This window comes from Myxine glutinosa, chromosome 9 (genome assembly GCF_964187855.1).
Source record: "Myxine glutinosa chromosome 9, kmMyxGlut1.1, whole genome shotgun sequence".
NCBI lineage: Eukaryota > Metazoa > Chordata > Myxini > Myxiniformes > Myxinidae > Myxine > Myxine glutinosa.
The window spans coordinates 93,289,091-93,301,347 of NC_136269.1; the positions used below are offsets into that span (position 1 = coordinate 93,289,091).

General features: G+C 42.8%; 1 protein-coding gene across 1 annotated transcript in view; it reads right to left on the reverse strand.

Moving 5' to 3' along the window:
- The window catches only part of LOC137435223 (zinc finger protein ZFPM2), a 356,522-nt gene that overhangs the window by 94,021 nt on the left and 250,244 nt on the right, over positions 1-12,257 (reverse strand). The window contains exon 4 of the mRNA XM_078784533.1: positions 8,294-8,527. The gene's annotated coding sequence lies outside the window, so the exon portion shown is untranslated. The remainder of the gene's footprint in view (positions 1-8,293; positions 8,528-12,257) is intronic.

The following is a 12,257-nucleotide window of genomic DNA, read 5'->3' on the forward strand; positions in this document are numbered from 1 at the left end:
CGAGGTCTCTAAGTATCCACCTCGTTCGTGTGTATGTATGTGTGTGCGTTTGTGCGTATGTGTGCGTGCGTGTGCCTGTTTGATAATCATTCGGTTTTCAGGACCACAAAGATCTGTAATATGCCACCAACAAAACAGTGCTGACAGACAAACAAGCCAACACACCACCAGCAGCTGTATCCTATTGAAGATTAAAGTGAAATAAGCACTGTAAACAAAGACCAAAGTACAAACACTCCTATCTATATCTTATTAGACATAATTTGTATGTTTTATTGTTTGTATGTTTCACATAAGTTTAGCATGATATCTCAGAAAGTTGTGGATGGATTTGGATGAAACTTGGTGGTTGAGTTGGGTATATGGCAGTAGCAACAAGAACAAGCCGATAAGATTTTGGTTGAGGTCTGGATGCAGATCCGGCCTATCAGTGACAACGATGGAGTTTGTGTTATATATTGTGTGAAAAATTCGAAATTTTTCAGGGAATTTCTTTGGGTTAAACTAGTCCATGTAATTGCCATGCATTCGATTTGGGATTACAAAAGAAAGGAGGGATGAAAAACAGAAAAGGATTATGAATTCGAACAACAAAAATGGCCAAATTGATAATAAAAAGGCAAAATTGTAATTGTCCTGCATAAGAAGTGGCTGAACAATTTTCATCGATAATACAAAGTCAAGAATGTTTATTTTTCTCAAAATGAATTTACCTTTATGAACAAGCCCAAGTGTACATGACAGTCAGTTCAAGACCCCTTTGAAGGAGAGTTTACACCATTATGCAAGACCGTTCGTGGTGACTTGCGCTTCCTCAAAGAAGGGTGGACGCGAGTCCCAAGTGATGTACCGGGTACCCCAAAGTACAAGGATACTGTCCAGAATGGTCTCTTCCTTTTGGTTTATTGTCGCTTGTACCTGTCAGGAATTATATTTCTTGTACCTGTTGGGAGTTTTATGTGTAAACATTTGCCTATCTGTTCCTCGTTGCTCTCATCCACATAATCTCTGCTCTCCTTTTCTTGTATTTCACTATTTCCATGCCGGTACTCTTGTCCTTTCTTCTTCTTTAACGGCCACCATTATCCCACCTTTCTTGTGGAGTCGGCCATGGGAAGCCTGGCCTTAGTTTTCATGAACCGGCTGGCCAGGCCTGACGTTTGATTAGTTCCGGCAGGAATTTTGAATTTTTTCATGGTGCTGGCGATTGCTCGCCCATTTATTCAGGTCCATCCGAGGGACACACACAATGATGAATCACCCTGCCTGTGAAACACGGGACTGACAGTTTATAGTTGGGTCGGGAATCGAACCCAGGCAAGACAGCTTAGACGCGAGTGTGTGTACCTGTAGGCCTTCCTGTCAGCCTCTCGCCGAATACCCTCATAATCACGAAACAGCGCCATGCTCAACATGCACACATCTCACTTTCATAGATGGTGGAGGGAGGTGGGGGGAGTGTTATGTTCCTCTTCTTCTTCTTCTTCTTCTTCTTCTTCTTCTTCTTCTTCATCTTCCTATCACTAATGCATTCTGTTATGTCTATCAAACTATCTATCATTCAAAAAACACATGGTTCCTGCTCAGCTGGTCCTCACCATGTCTCTGCTTGCTCACTTCCACCAGTGTTCTTCTGTGTGTGCTTTCTGCTGTCAAACCATCTTGTTCACCATTATCAGAAGTCTGTGCTCCATATTCACAGATCTGTCCATCCAGGTTGCAGCAGATATTCAAAGCCTCATCCAATTTTTTCTTCCACATATCTTCCTGATGGCTATTGTCTCCTCCATGCTGACAGGCCCAATTCCTGCACTGTCGGTAGTGTCACTGTGGACGTTAGTGACTCCATTCCGCACAATCCCTGCCCCTCACTGGTCACCTCCAACTCTGTGAAGTACACTTGGCTTGGTGTGTTTCTCTGTAACAACATATTGTTTATTTTACGTTGACCATCATTCCTGCTCTCCACTCTGGGCTGGTGCCCCTGCTTCACACCTAGCTCGGCTTCACAGGGTTGAAACCAAAGCATTGGGAATCATTGGAATCTCCCACAATTAAGCTAACTCCGAGGGCCTTTCACTCACTCACCGCAGGCAGGTTGGTGGTCTTTCTGTCTTCTACAGACTCCTCTCCGGCCTTGGTCCCCCAGCTCTCTCTGTGCTTTGTCCCCCAATTATTCCTTCAGGACGCACAACATCTGCCAGTAACCCTCTTATGGGAGAACTGCCAAAATCTTGGCTCTCTGATCACATTCACTCCTTCATTCCTCTTTTTTCCTGCCTCTGGAACAAACTCCCTCACACTCTTCAATCTCTCTCCTCCTTCCAGGTCTTTTAATCAGCTGTGCACCACCATCTCGTATATTCCCCCATCCAAAACCTTGATCTTTTCTACCTCCCTTTTCTACCTTTTATTTTAAACACCCCAAATCCACCCCTTTCAATCTCCGACTTATTTCCTGAAATTCCTTGTAGTGTTAATTTGTTTCATACCGTGTACCCCCCCACCCCCCACTCCACCAACCCCCTACCCTCTCCTTTCCACAGATCTACCGACGTCCCTGTTCTCTACCGTTGTTGTGCCTGTATGCTTCCCTCTCTCTCCCCTTATTGGCTCCCGCTAACTTTATTATATGTTTTATGTGTCCATGCACGTTTTCGTGTTTAATGTGTTAGCTCTTACACGAGCCTCGACTTTGTATACAAAAAAAAATAAGAAGAGTTTCGTTTATTTCTAGGCTTTGCCGACTTCATATTAAAACAAGTACAAAAAGTTTTAATTAAAACAAAAGCTGCGTCGATGTTACACAATGCCTAGATGCAGCTGTGCCTATAACGTCGATGTTATAGGCACAGGACATTCCTATTGATTCGATTACTTGATGTTATTTTTGTGCAAAGTGAAAATATATCTCGGCAATTTCCCGTGTGTGGCGACGAATTTTTAATATATCTCGGCATTTTCCCGTCTGTTATTTCAGGCGGTGTATGACTGACCATGCCGTGATTTAAAAAATATATATCTCGGCAATTTCCCGTGTGTGGCGACACGTGAACGAAGCTATGCTCCTCTCTCCACATTATTGTGACGACGTATAAATTAAATATTTCATCGTGACGATTGTCATCAAATGGACGAATTTTTAATATATCTCGGCATTTTCCCGTCTGTTATTTCGGGCGGTGTATGACTGACCATGCCGCGATTTAAACAAAATATATATATATCTCGGCATTTTTCCGTCTCTTATTTCGGGCGGTGTATGACTGACCATGCCGCGATAAAAAAAAAAAAAATCTCAATGGACTTGAAGTCACAGGCCTTTGAGAATTCATTTCGTTCTATAAAGGGCAACTTTCATCGGATTTTCTTCCCGTTTTTTTTCAACCGAGTCTAAAACTACGTTAGCGACTGTGAAAAATGAAATGATATATCGAATTTGATTTGAAATAAAACTGTGTGAGAGAGGAAGACACCACGGGCCTACAAAACAGGCCTCAAAGCTATGCGAGTTAATAAAATGGTGGATATTTGTTTATATGAAGCCTCTCCCACAATAGGTGGAGCTATGGTTCCCAGAATGGGTGAAGCTTTGAGGTTTTGTCTTCTCTGCAAGAACAACAAGAACAAGAAGAAGAAGAAGAAGAAGAAGAACAAGAACAACAGCAGAGGGCACTCTATGACCAGCGTCTTGCGACGCGGCTAAAAGCCAAACTGAAACGCTTCGGCCTTCCGACACAGGTGCGATTTTGTTTTAGTCTGTCTGCCTGTCTGACATTCAAACAAAATTGAAAAGCATTCCAAACAGGAAACTTAGTGTTTTTAGGGATGTTATAAAGGACACAAACAACAGGCACGAATAACTAATGAAAGGTGGTGTAAAATAAGTGGTGTTAGGTAAGATCATGTAAAAGACGGTGCATCAACGGCGATAAACCTCCAAAAAATTTTTTCCCCAACAACCTTTATAACTTTTATTTAACTCCAATTGAATTATATGCTCAACCACCGTATAACACAAATCGACTTATTGGCACTTTCAAAAATCTCTCATTTAGCAGTACTGTACTTGGACAAAATATTACACTATTTTATTCCATTTTGACCAATCAAACTGCTGCTCCCTCACAGTGTTGGGGAACATCGAGATTCAGACAAAATTGTGGCTCGTATGAAATATAGATCATGCTCGGAAACGCAAAGCAATAGTTTCAAAGACCTTTCCATGTACTTTTTCTCAAGATTGCACGTGCTAATGTTTTCTATGAACTCTCTAGTTCGTACTTTAATGTTACTCATGGTGGACTTTCTAGAGCACCGTAAATACAGGCTAATAAAATTAACTTCTGCATATACGTTGGTGTTGGGCTAGTGTCTAGGGTGCCGGCTTAGGATCCCAGGATCCTGGGTTCGAATCCCGGTTGATCGCTGAATTAACGCCAGGGGGGTTGACTCAGCCTGTACATCCTTCCGAGGTCGGCTAATTGAGTACCAGTTCACTGGTAATTCCCTGCTTGTTGTTAAAGGCGGCAAAAAGGGTTGGCGTCAGGAAGGGCATCCGGCTGTAAAACATTGCTTCAAAAAGGGGACCAAAAAACATCAACAAACCAAGGCCAACCCCTGCTTGTGGGGAAAAATGGCCTCTAAAGGTGGTTTTTTTTTATATATACGTTGCTGTCAAGGAAAAAGGGCATGCAGTCTTTGAACAAGAGGTCTCTTCCTTCAGGACAATGTACCTGATAACACCTCCAGAGTTGAGAAGGTGACTGTGAGGGACTGCACTTTCATCTGCTACCTCTTCTACATTATTCGGATGTCTCTTATATTTCTTTTCAAAGGTGATAAACCACCTTGGGGAAGTGTCCATGGATTAGATGTTGTCAAGGGTGCTGCTTTGCAGTTCTTGGTCTCAGATGATGCACCATTCTACTGTGCAGTAGAATAAAGCAAAGGGTAGACGTGGATGAAGTGTTTTTAAGTCCAAAGGGACTTTATTGAAAAGTAAGGTTAGTTTCAGCTCTAATCTCTCTCTTACAAGTCAAGCGGATAACTTTATTGTTGTCCCTTGTACTTTTGTCATAAGGTATCATGAGACCTTTAAAATCTATATAAGAGTGTAAATAGAACTGTAGCTGATGGTCTGAATGAATGAATGAATGAATGAATGAATGATCGTTTTAAGGCCATTTTCCCCGCTATAGCAGGGGTTAGCCTTCCAGGCGCCATAACAATCGTGGTTCCCTGTTTGAGGCAATGTTTTTATGGCCGGATGCCCTTCCTGATGCCAACCCTTAGTCACCTCTTACGATGCGCAGGGATACGGTGTACCGATTCTAAATCGGGGTACACACCGGGATCATTCATCCCAGCTAGCTGGTACTCAATTTGCCGACCTCGGAGGGATGACAGGCTGAGTCAACCCCCCTGGCATTAATTCAGCGATCGACCGGGATTTGAACTCAGGATCCCAGGATCCAAAGCCAGCACCCTGACCGCTAAGCCAACATCAGGCTCTGACTGGGCAACTCAAGGATGGTCTATATTAGCAAATAATAATAAGCGTTACGCCTAGGTCCCCTGTCGGTGAAGTGATGTGAATTGACAAAGTGGAAGACGCAAGGTGGCCATCTTGGATTTTGACGTGGCGACCCAATTTTCAATAGCGTTCTTCCTTATGCGTAGATACACCCACACACCATATTAGAAGTTAGTAGTTCGTTTATTTTTCAAGATATTTCGCTCAAAAGGTTCAGACATATATATGGTGGCGGCCATCTTGGATTTTGAAGTGGCGACACAATTTTCAATAGCGTTCTTCCTTATGCGTAGATACACCCACACACCAGATTAGAAGTTGGTACTTCACTTATTTTTCAAGATATTCCGCTCACAAGGTTCAGACATACATGGCGTCAGACATACATACATGGCGGCGGCCATCTTGGATTTTGACGTGGGTTGCACCCACACACCAAATTAGAATTCGGTCCTTCGCATACGCATGCACGCACGCCCGCACGGACGCACGCACGCACACACAGACGGAGGGGTAAACCATAGTCTCCCTTTCGCTCCGCGGTGCGACGGGGGACAAAAAGCTCATTAATCCAGATCAACGTATACATTGTAAAGTTGTATATACGAGTATAACAACTACAAAATGCCCATAGGTTTGCATTCCCACCCTCTCATTTCACAACAAAATTAACATATTTTACGTTTTCCTAATATAATCCGGTGTCTTATATTAATACTCTTCATTGTCCGAATGTTTGGCCTTGTAATATATATATAAACATCGTTAAAATCGAGGATCAGCTGTTCTCATTCATATCGATAACTTTGCTGGAATCACAATTATAAGCAAAACAATTTACATATTGATGAATAATCATTGCTATGGATGCAAGACTGATTGATTACCTTTCTTAAAAAAATATGCAATTACCCTTAAAAATGAAGCTACTTTACGGAAGTGGTCAGAGGAAGTGCTTTGTAGTCGCTCAAGGCGAAATGTTCATTAGTTTGTGTACTTGTAATTTCCCATTAATAAGATGAACACATTTTTAAAAATGTGTGACACTAACATTTTTTCGTATGGTTTGTGGATACTGCAGCATTATTTTATTACATTGTTGCTTCATCAAAAAATGTGTTTTAACCCTCAGGGGTCCCCGTCATGTCAAGAGCTGATGAATGAAAGTGGGTTGGGCAGTCACGTTCAGGCTAAGTGTATCTCTTGCCCTCCCTTGAGCACTGCCAACTTAACAAGACCACTTGCCACGGAGTCGGGCCGTGAACACATTAATCTCTCTTCCCTCTGCCTTACACATTAGTGGAGAATCAGGTACAGGGAGAAGGGGGGGGGGGGAAGGGTTGGAGAGGACCTCTCCCAAAAACCTCAAAGCCTGTTCTGAACTAAGACATTTGAAAAAGCACAGAGATGGTGCACGAGATAAAGGCCTTCATGTAGTCGCTATCTTTACTGCAGAAGGAGGGTTGGCTCGTCATGATTTACACCAGGACTTTCCTTATTTTGACAACCAGGAGTCCCTGATGTTGGGCTAGCGGCTAGGGTGCCGGCTTAGGATCCTAGGATCCTGGGTTCGAATCCCGGTCGATTGCTGAATTAACGCCAGGGGGGTTGACTCAGCCTGTCATCCTTCCGAGGTCGGCTAATTGAGTACCAGTTCACTGGTAATTCCCTGCTTGTCGTTAAAGGCGGCAAAAAGGGTTGGCGTCAGGAAGGGCATCTGGCCGTAAAACATTGCTTCAAAAAGGGGACCGAAAAACAACAACAACCACGGTTCCCGAAAAAGGCCAACCCCCGCTTGCGGGGAAAAATGGCCTCTAAAGGTGGTTTTTTTTTTTTCCCCCTTATTTTGACAATGAGCATACTAAATGCTGCATGTAGTAGCGATAATGTGGTCGAATCCTGCACCAAAAATGACACAGCAAATGTTTCCCATGACGTTACAATGCCACAGACACTTGGAATATAGATTGCCAGTAAAAAAAATTGTGCTTTCGAACTTGTTCCAATACAAGTGAAGCAACTATTTTCGCTTGCAAGTCGTGTGCATTTTATCACAATATTTTTAGGGAGGAAGTACGATTTGAGGAATGTTAGTGAGCAGAAGATATTATGAGAATGGTAAACAAGAAAACACCTCCCCAGAAAATGAATATCCAGTTCGAGTGTAAATAAAGTATTTTGAAAACCGCGCGGGCCACTTAAAATGACCTTTGAACCAAGTGCGACCTCCAAGCCATAGGTTGCTTGATGTAGGAAAACATCAAAAAAAAGCCCATTCTGCCTCGCAGATAGGAAGTTAACATTGATTGCACCAAGTTTTCAAACAAAAAGTAACGTATCAAAGCCGGAACCCCCCAGTGTCCTTGTATGTTGAAAAAATCTCCAAGTTTGGAAGGGCTCGCACCAGACATTTGGGTGCCTGGAGCCAGATAAGCGACCTGCGATAGGAGAAACGCAGACGGAACATACTATCCACTGACCCGATACGGATATGGGATATAGGCCAACTGTTATGGCTTACAGTGGACAAGGAACAAAGTAATATGGGCGTTAGGGGGGAATAGAATGGAATTATTGCCTGAAACAGAGAAATTCCCATGGTGATAAAGAGGTTTGAGGATCACGATTGAAAGGCAACGCGAGGAATGTGAACTTTTGCACCAACTTTTAAGGTTGTATCTAACGGAACAAGAATTGGAATACACAACAGATTCCAAGGGGAAAAGGAGGCAAACTTGAAACCGATCAATTTCTTACCATTGCTGTAAAGAACACAGTTACTATCATGACCCGTTGCTGATGTGGGAAGATGTGCCAGCCAGCAGTCAGGTTTGTTTGTCTCTTCAATGCGAGGAAGACCTTTAATCTGTGAGCATAAAAAACAGAAGGGGAGAGGAGGAAGGATTTATAAGATGAGGAAGTAAGGGCTTGGGGGTCCTCGGTCTGCAACTATGAACTACGTAGATAACATAGTGGAACCTGTGCAATCGGCTTCAATGACACAGGAAAACATCACGGCCATTTTTCATCCGCACAATGCTCAAGTCGCACAGACGTTCCACAGGAGATTGATGTGATATGTGTGGGATGTATATCTTAATGTCACTTCCGAAGGACAAGCACAGAAATAGTCAACATAAGTGCATCTATGTACGGTACGTTAAGAAGTGGGTGGAGAGGTGCAATAATGCGTTAACATTGAACAAGAGAGTTCGAGATTGAATGTGTCAAAACGAATACAGTATATATGGCTTTGTTTGCCTAAGTTAGATGAGTGTTGCTAAGTATTTATGAGGTGAAAAGGGATCATACAACTTAAGATGAAAACATATATATATATATATATATATATATATTCATATATTATATACTATCTGGGAGACGTGGTAAAAGTACCATGATAGAAAGAGGGGGTGGAGGGGGGAAGTAAGCCTTTTACTCTTGTACTGGCTGAAAGACCTGAACACAAAGATCATAGTTTTAAAAGCAAAGATACCGCAGCATATCCTCGGTTCAAAATTGGTACCTCAATTCATTAAAAAAATGAAAGTGTTGTTTTATTGTATTAAAGTCCTCAGTTCATATTGGCACCTTGATTACTTTTACAGTTTTACACGATCAAAATACCGATCCTCGGTTCATATTGGTACCTTGGTTCATTTTATACGAAGAAAGTACCGATCCTTGGGTGAAATTCGATTACAAAATTTATCTATCCAGGGAGGGGGACAACCACTTCTCAAACCCTTCAGCCCCTTTCTAACCGTCACCCCGCTCCAAGACCCCCACCCTTCCAGACTCCCACCCCCACCTCCACCTATTCCCACATCCCATCCACCACCAAACCTTCCAGATCCCCACTCCCTCTCCACCTATTCCCACATCCCATCCACCACCAAACCTTCCAGACTCCCACCCCCTCTCCACCTATTCCCACATCCCATCCACCACCAAACCTTCCAGATCCCCACTCCCTTCCGTCATTTCCCTCCCTCGCACCACGGGTCCTTTCCATCCTCCCGCATTTACTTCTCTCAAAAGGTGGCAACTATGTAAACGGCTTAATCGGGGCCGATTCGTCTCTGCATGGATAGTACCCCACATCCGGTGCGATGATCGCTCAGGCTCGATCTGCCATTTGGGATGGATGCCAAATGAATCAAGATGAATTTGGGATGAATTTTGGGATTTTTGGGGGATTTGGATTTTGGGATTTGGGAATTTTGGGGATTTGGGATTTTTTGGAATTTTTGAATTTTGGGATGAATTTTGATGCATTTCGGATGCGAGGGAGTGCCAGCAAGATGCATAGCCGGCTCAAACGTTCCACCGAAGCACGGTGGCACCTGCCTCAGCGACTTGCTTTATACACATCGTTAAAAATAAGCAATGACAGAGGTTTTTTTTCCACAGATCGCGAGATTACATGAATTACTCAGACAACGACCCTTATAATCATTAATGACGAGTTTAAGACCCTTATAATCCGGTGTGGTCACTGGTTTGAGTTTTCGAAGAGAAAATAGTTGAAAACAACCGGCTGCCTATATCACTCCAACAAAAAATAACCCACGCTTGAAGCAAAAACATGTTCATCTGCATATATAATAAATACAGCATGGTTATATGTATGTACACTTGGGCAATTGAAAACAGGGAGTTACTCAGCAAAAGACTCAGCGTCTGAGCCGGCTACTCAAGCTTGGATAGATTCGAATTGCACCGACCAGAGGCCTGGGGCATGAGGCCTATACCGTTGAAAAGGCCCATGATGCAGACTAGCTCCAACCTTTCGATATTTGATGATCATTTTAACAATCCCATTGGTCATTTTACACCGAAGGGAAAACTTGTAGGAAGGGCATGGCAATTGTGAATATGTCTGCTCCAAATAAATCTTTGCCTTCACATAAGACAAACATGGCAGCCGAATGATATCTTGAATAGGCAGAACAAATGTTACACACAAACAGATGGACAAAGCGGCGTATTATTATATAGATAGATGTATAGGCCTGTGTCAAATTCCAAAATTATCATATTTCCTAGCAGCAAAGATATCGTGGCATATTACTTCACAGAAAAAAAAAATTAGGGGGTGATTGAAGCTGCGGCTGGACTTATACACTGCCCAGGTTATTTTTTCTCTCTCTGTGGAGCATTTTCAATGTTTCATGGTGGAGCAGACAGATGGCATTAACCTATATATAGAATATACGTGTGTGTCTGCATTATATATATAAATTGTAAATTATTACAAATTGTAAACTGTACCTACAGGAGAGAAAGTTATCCCATCTCCCTTAGTTAGGGGTGACAGCTCAGAGTGAAAAATTGGGAACGCCTGACGTTTGTGGAAAGATTAGGGCAGGCATTTGGAATTTTAACAGAACACAATGGCCTACTCTTTTTAAAGATGATCAGGGCCATCTCTCTGGATATACAGTCACGTGAAAAAGTAAGTATACCCCATGTAAAGTTTTGACTTTTTCAATATATTTCAACATGCAGCTATTTGATCTTCATTTCAACAATATTGATAGATAAAGATGATATAATATAACAAATATCATGAAACATTTACATTTTGTAGTCCATTGTATAATTTAAATAAACATAAATGCAAATTTCGCATGTGGAAAAAGTAAGTACACCCTTGGCTCTAATAGGTGGTATTGCCCCCTTTGGCAGAAACAACCTCAAGTAGCCGTTTCTTATAACTGTCTACCTGTCTCTGACATCGACTGGGAGAAATTTTTGCCCACTCCTCCATGCAGAATTCTTTCAGCTGTGCGATGTTTGAGGGGTTTCTTGCATGCACAGCTCGTTTCAAATCTCCCCACAACATCTTGATGGGATTTAGATCCGGGCTTTGTCTTGGCCATTCCAGAACCCTCCATTTCTTTCTTTTCAGCCATTCCTTGGAGGATTTACTGGTATGTTTAGGGTCATTGTCATGTTGCAAGGTTCACCTTCGGTTGAGCTTCAACTTTCCGACAGATGTCCTCACATTATCCTCAAGCACCCTCTGGTACAATGAAGAATTCATAGTGGATTCTATGATGGTGAGCTGCCCAGGCCCTGATGCAGCAAAGCTGCCCCAAACCATAATATTTCCCCCACCCTGCTTTACAGTTGGTATCAGGTTCTTGTGGTCAAATGCTGTCTTTGGTTTTCACCAAACATGTCCTCTGGTACTGTGGCCAAATAGCTCCACCTTTGACTCATCTGTTCAGAGCACATTGTTGCAGAGGTGCTGGTCTTTGCCGAGGTGTTCATTGGCAAACTTTAGTCTTGCCCTGATGTTCCTTCTGGACAGCAAAGGATTCCTCCTGGCACACCTCCCATGTAGATCAAATTTGTGCAGCCTCTTTCTAATGATAGACTCGTGCACTTTGACATCAACAGTGGCAAGGGCTACCTGTAGGTCCTGTGATGACATTGTGGGGTTCTTAGAGACTTCTTTGAGCATCTTGTGGTCTGCTCTCAGGCTGAACTTGCTGGGCGGCCTGGCCTGAACAAGTTGGCCGTTGTTTGGAATCTTCTCCACTTGTAGATGATCTTCCGGACAGTCGAATGATTGATTCCAAATTGTTTGGAAATCTTTTTAAATCCCTTCCCAGACTCGTAGGCATGTATAACCTTCTTTCTGAAGGCCACAGGGAGCTCTTTTGATCTGGGCATGGTGACGCTGCACACTTCAACAACAAAGAGCAAACCA